Source organism: Halichoeres trimaculatus, unplaced genomic scaffold, assembly GCF_033239565.1.
Source record: "Halichoeres trimaculatus isolate MK-OKI-2021-1 unplaced genomic scaffold, fHalTri1.1 fHalTri1_scaffold_8, whole genome shotgun sequence".
Lineage (NCBI taxonomy): Eukaryota > Metazoa > Chordata > Actinopteri > Labriformes > Labridae > Halichoeres > Halichoeres trimaculatus.
Genome location: NW_027437186.1, coordinates 11037503 through 11043688, shown reverse-complemented (window position 1 = coordinate 11043688; position 6186 = coordinate 11037503).

Sequence of the window (6186 nt, the reverse complement as noted above, 5' to 3'; positions counted from 1 at the left end):
GGCATCAAGTGGTCAACACACACAATAGACTAAGCTCTTCTCAGGCTGGACTGACCCTCACACACTGTAAACCTGTAAACCATAAGTTGAGTTTACTTGAAAAAATGCTTGTGAACCAGTTACCCTAAAAGTAATGAAATAAGTTAATTTAACTCAACATCTTATGTAGTTAGAATCATTATGAGAAATCATACTGAATGTCTTTAATCAAACAAACCTGATGCTTATTTGTTACAAATTAAAATATTTAGTCATGTTAAAAATGTTGCATATCATTATAAAACATAATAAGTTGACCTTAATCAAAACTGAAAGATGGTATATCATTAAATTTGCCTTATGAATTACGTAAATGTAATGATAAAAAACAGCTAAATAAATAACATTTTAAAGTACGGCTGGGTCTCATATCCACAGCACTCCCTCCTCACTCATAGTTACTAATGCTGTCACAACAAAAATCAGCTCTAGTTTCATAACTTTAGTAACTGAGTGAAGAGGGAAGGCAGTAGATATGAGACTCTGCTGTACATTGAAATATTGTTCTTCAGGGGACACAGGTTGTTTGAGCCCCACGGCACTGACTGATGGTCTGTGCTCCATGGCACAAGGTACCTATTGATTATTGCAGTGTGTGCCTAATGGTTAATATATTAAATAAAATTTTTGACTGGCCTATCATGCTATTTTGGCCAATTTTGAAATTTAGTGTAAAAAGATATTGAGTTATTTTCCATAGAGCATAGACAGCTGATTGGTGCCACGAGGAGCACATATAGTTGGTCTATGCTATGACACACAGACATACAATCCATGTCATGTGGAGCACAGGGAACCTGTGCCACTGCTGTACATCTAGAAGTACAGCAGAGTCTCATATCAACTACATCCCCTCTTCACTCACAGTTATAAAATGCTGCAAACTAAGCTGCTTGAGCTGTTATTGTAAGGCAACCGCACCACCCACTGCACCGCCGTACAGTCCTGCAAACTTTAATGAGCTTATTTATTTTCTTTGTGTCTAGACTTTGGTCAACTTAAAACTTTAATCTGGGTTCAAAATGAATTTAAATGACAAAGGTCTCAGAAACTTCATTGATTTTATTTGTTACAGCAATAGAAGTTGCTCTAAATATTCTATCTCTGAACAATGCAAGCTTAAAACAGTAGATCGTTGTGTCATTTTCCAGTGTACGGTGGTCATTCAAATTTATCTTGATCAAGAAAAAAAGTTACAAATATGTTATTGACATCAACAACAATTTCATCATGTTCCTGCTTTGAGGTGTTCGATCACCACATCCCAGTTTTGTTTTTTTTTCTGATTATAAAAAGCAATTAACAGAAAGAAAAATAGATTTAGTTTTAGTCCTGCTGCTCAGGATTTTTTTTTTTTATCTCCAAGGAAGAGTCCTACATTTTCCTCCGGATCCGATCAAGTGTAGCTTTTATGTTTTGGCAACTAAAATTTGTGGTCAGAGGTGGAGTACACAAAAAATAAAAGAAAGAAAGAAAGAAAGAAAGAAAGAAAGAAAGAAAGAAAAGCTAATTAACTGTCTGTAATCAGTTTAAAGATGTTAAAGCAGCTGAGCACATCAATAAACTGTACATCAATATGCCTTTATTTTAGAGGTCAAACTTTGACCTTTTTCTATTTCGTAGCTCAGCTTTTTTTCTCTTTTGTTTCTGTGAATCATTGTACAAACTCAAGAACTACAACAGATGGAGTCTCCATTCAGTGAATTACTTTTACATCAACCTTCTCAAACTCTCAATGACTTCTTTTGAGTCACCATGTCATTGTTTGTTGTTGTCTTTCAGAATCAGAACAGTCTTCATTCACCAATTATCTTAGTGAACAGTAAAAGGAATTTGACCCCAGTGTGAAATACGCTCTCTTTGTACAGACATGTATTATTAATCACAAATTTTTACGCTAATTCTTCTTTAAACTTATTTACTTCACTTAAGGGTGAAGCACAGCACAAAGATTCAAGGATCTAGTCTTTGTTTCAAATACTGAACAAAGCAGCAGGGAGGATTTTAGAATCATGTTTCTCCACACTGGAATATTTCAACTGATGAAAATGTATGTTTACTGTATAATATTGATCAAGTAGGAAAAAATGTTGATACTGACATCAAACAAAGTTTAAAAGAAAAAGATAGCCATGGAAAGCTAGGAAAAACAACAGTCAGAGGAGGACCCTTGGATTTATACAGTTAGGTTTGGGATTATTCTTAGGTCCTTTTCCATTAATCCACTATCTTTCATTGCTTTTACCTTTCCTGTATGGTTAGGCACTGGAGCCCATCCCAGTAGCCACTGGGGCAAGATGGGGTACACCCTGGACAGATCACCTGCCTGTCACAGAGCTAACACATACAGACAGATAATCATTCATGCGCACACAATTAAAGAGGCTTGCAATTGATCTTTAGAAAGTCTCCATCTAGATGATCTGACCGTAATCTACACTTTACAATGAGATTACCAGTGCCAATAGAGGTTATCTCGAAATGCTACATCTTAGCGTCCCGATTGAGTTGAGAAGAACCATTGATTTATAGCTTATGTTAGCTCTGCTTGGTAGATAACTGGCAGGACATAGCTAACCAGGATTCACAGATGTTACACATCACAGTCACATCTCACAGCACCAGGCTGCCATTGTTAAATAAAGACAGCTACTAAACTACTGTACAAACTGACGGTTTGCTTGTTGTCATGTCAGCGTATGGATACATCATAGCACTGGGTTGCTAGTAGCGCTACATTTGGTGGGCTAGTGATGTACAGTTCAAACTTGCAATGTCTGTTTGATGTCACGTTTCAAACAACAGTGCTACGCAAGTGGACTGATAAACACCTTACCTGGGCCCTGTTTTATCCAGTGAAAAATTGTCTTGGAAAAAGAAAAATTGTTTCGTTCCAAACTCCATCTAATTCCAAAAAAAAAACCACACACCTGGTTAAAATTCATGTCTCCACGACAGTGTGTGTGAGACTCTGAGCCAAAAGGTGTCGCTGCAGTCAAATTAAAACAAATGCTCTTCACAGCATTTTTGAAGACAATTCAGACCAATTAAAATGATGTAATTTTTCTTCTTCTTCTTCTTTTTTTTTTATTAAAGAGTTCTCCAGACAACCCAGAGACAACAGACACATGCCAACTCCAAACATAGAGGCTCCTGCCAAGTTGGGAATTGAACAAGACCTTCTTACAGTGAGATAACAGCAACAACCACTGCACCACCTTGCTTCCTTTTGCTACTTTATATTATTTTTTATTTTTCAGTAGTGTTTCCATAAACCCTCTGGTCGTTCTGTCATACAAACAGCCTTTTTTTTTTTTTTTACTCTTGTTATATATCAATTTAAACACAGCTACACAACTTTGAAGCGAAGTTTTCTGGTTTACTTGACGTGACACTGCAAACAGATAGTTAACATATTTTATGTGCTACTTTCATGTTGAGTTGAAGGTGAGACCCACGTCAGTGTCGAACTCTTCCTCAGCAGTGATTCACCTTCCTGCTGTCTCTGCCTCTGCCCCGTCTTTGATCTGGTGGAGGCCAGTGTGTCACAGCTCAGTAATCAGTGCGTGAATGAGGATTCATTACCCACAGATCTCTGCATTTTGCTTTGGCCACTGCTTTGAGGAAGTGATGCCAAGTTTAGCTTTGCTGACAAGAGTCAAAAAAGAGGTTTCAAGTTTTGGTGGAGAAAACATATATTGTGTGTGAGCAACAGAAAGATAGGGGAAAACTAATGAACAAGCAGGAGAAATCAACTTAAAACTCCTATGCACGCATATTTCCATGAGTGTTTGTGTGTTTGTGTGTGTGTGTGTGTGTGTGTGTGTGTGTGTGTGTGTGTGTGTGTGTGTGTGTGTGTGTGTGTGTGTGTGTGTGTGTGATATATATATATATATATATATATATATATATATATATATATATATATATATATATATATATATATATATATATATTGTATATATGTGTGTGTGTATATATATATATATATATATATATATATATATATATACATACACACACACACACACACACACACACACACACACACACACACACACACATATATATATATATATATATATATATATATATATATATATATATATATACACATATATACAATTAAAGTCTCCAACACTAAGGCCTTCTTGTCAAAACAATCTAATCTCATCCCGCGCGTCTATTACAGGTTCAGTGGGTTTTCCTGAGCACTGACCTGTGGAATTGGTTACTGTGGTTGTTCCAGTGAGACTCAGAGTTGAGTGGAAAAACAAACCCAAGAGGGAAATCTAGAGAAGAGCTGCAAAGTGGAGGACAGTCCTCAAATGGACAAGATGGTGCTCATTCCCTCTCCACTCGACTACTGCAGGAAGAGTTCAGTAGGAAAAAGCTGATACACGAGTATTTCAGAGCTGGTAATGATTAATGCTGTGTTAAACTTCGCTGTCAGGTTATTTTACACAAGTTGAGTAGATGTCATAGTTATGTCTGCACCATATGGTGATATGATTTCATTTACTACATTTTGTTGATTTGTTTGCTGTATTACAGAAATGATCATTTTCACGTCTGCTAGCTCATAGTAAGCACCGAGAACAGTTTTTCATTGCTCAGCTGAAAATTAGCTATGTAGAAATGATTTCTTCCCAATCATCAGAGGTTGTAGACTGCACACAAAAGATCAATTCTACTTGAACAAGATTGTCCACTCTGTATACAGACCTGATCAAAATCTTAAGACCAGTAGAAAAATTGCTAGAATAATTTTGCCCATTTGGATCTTAATGAGGTTTTAAGTAGAGCTACAATATGCAAAAGCAAGAAGGGGGAGTGTTACACAAAGCGCTTTGAAAACAACAGCTCAATCAGCTGATCAAAAGTTTAAGACCATCGCTCAAAAAATTACTAAAAAACTCTCCAAACCAGAACAAAAGTTTTTCTCAGTAGGACTCAGTAATGAGAGGCTCCACCATTCTTGTTCGGGCATGCTTAATGCGAGTGTTTCCAGGAAGCTTTTGGGAACATTGCTCCAAGTTGCGAAGATGGCTTCAGGAAGGGCATCAACTGTCTGGAACTGACGGCCATTTTTATAAACTTTTTGATCAGGTCTGTATCATGTTATACCAAATAAATATGCCTCCTGGACACTTCCCTGAGGAGCTGTTTCGGGCATGTCCAACCGGAAGGAAACCCAGGGTAGACTCAGGACACAGTGAAGAGATTATATCTCTTGACTGGCCTGGAAACGCCTTGGTATCCCCTCAGAGGAGCTTGTGGATGGGGCCGTTGGTCTTCGCTGATAGCGCTGCTGACCCGGATAAGTGTTGGAAAAGGAACAAATGAATATGGCCCCAGTTAGTCTTGTCTCCTTCACTTATTTTTTTACCCACATTAGACCAAAAACTATTCACTCTCCAAAAGTCTTCGCCTTAAAATGTGATCAGGACAGATTCATCACAATACACTGTGAAGGGGCATGTCATCCTCTTTGAATATAAAATGTATATTTTAACCTCTCTTAACAGGCTGTTTGTCATACATATACAGAAGTGGTGTTTGGGGCATAACTCCAACAAAACAATCTTGATAACATCAACAGGTACTTTACACTGTTTCAGACTCAATTCACCAAATATTTTTCTTTCAGACAGAACTTCAGAATAAAAGCACAGGGGGGAAACACCGCCAGTCTATGGCAGAATAATAAAAACACAACTAACTTTATTTTTAAAAGAATACATTTTTTTAAAAAGGGGGATGAGAAGGCTTTTACGAGCCAATACAGTCATCATCATTTTTTATGTCTTTTGGCTGTGATTTATGAGTAGCATATAGAAAAAAAGACAAGCCTTCGGTTCTCTAGATTTTTTTAGCATGTCAAGCGCCACTCGCACCAACTGTTAACATGCACGCTGAAATAACTATCACCCCATTTCCCAACATGCTTACTGAGAGAAGCCCAGTTAGCATTGATTTACAGCACAAAACTACCAAAAATTCCAGCCAAAAAAAATGTCACCCTGACTCCATCCAAACATTTTTATCAATGGACAAGTAGCCCTCCGTGCCACTCATTTGCCGTCAGGTAGCCCTTGGTCTCAAAAAGGTTGGTGACCCCTGATGCATATTTTGCAGCCTGCGGAT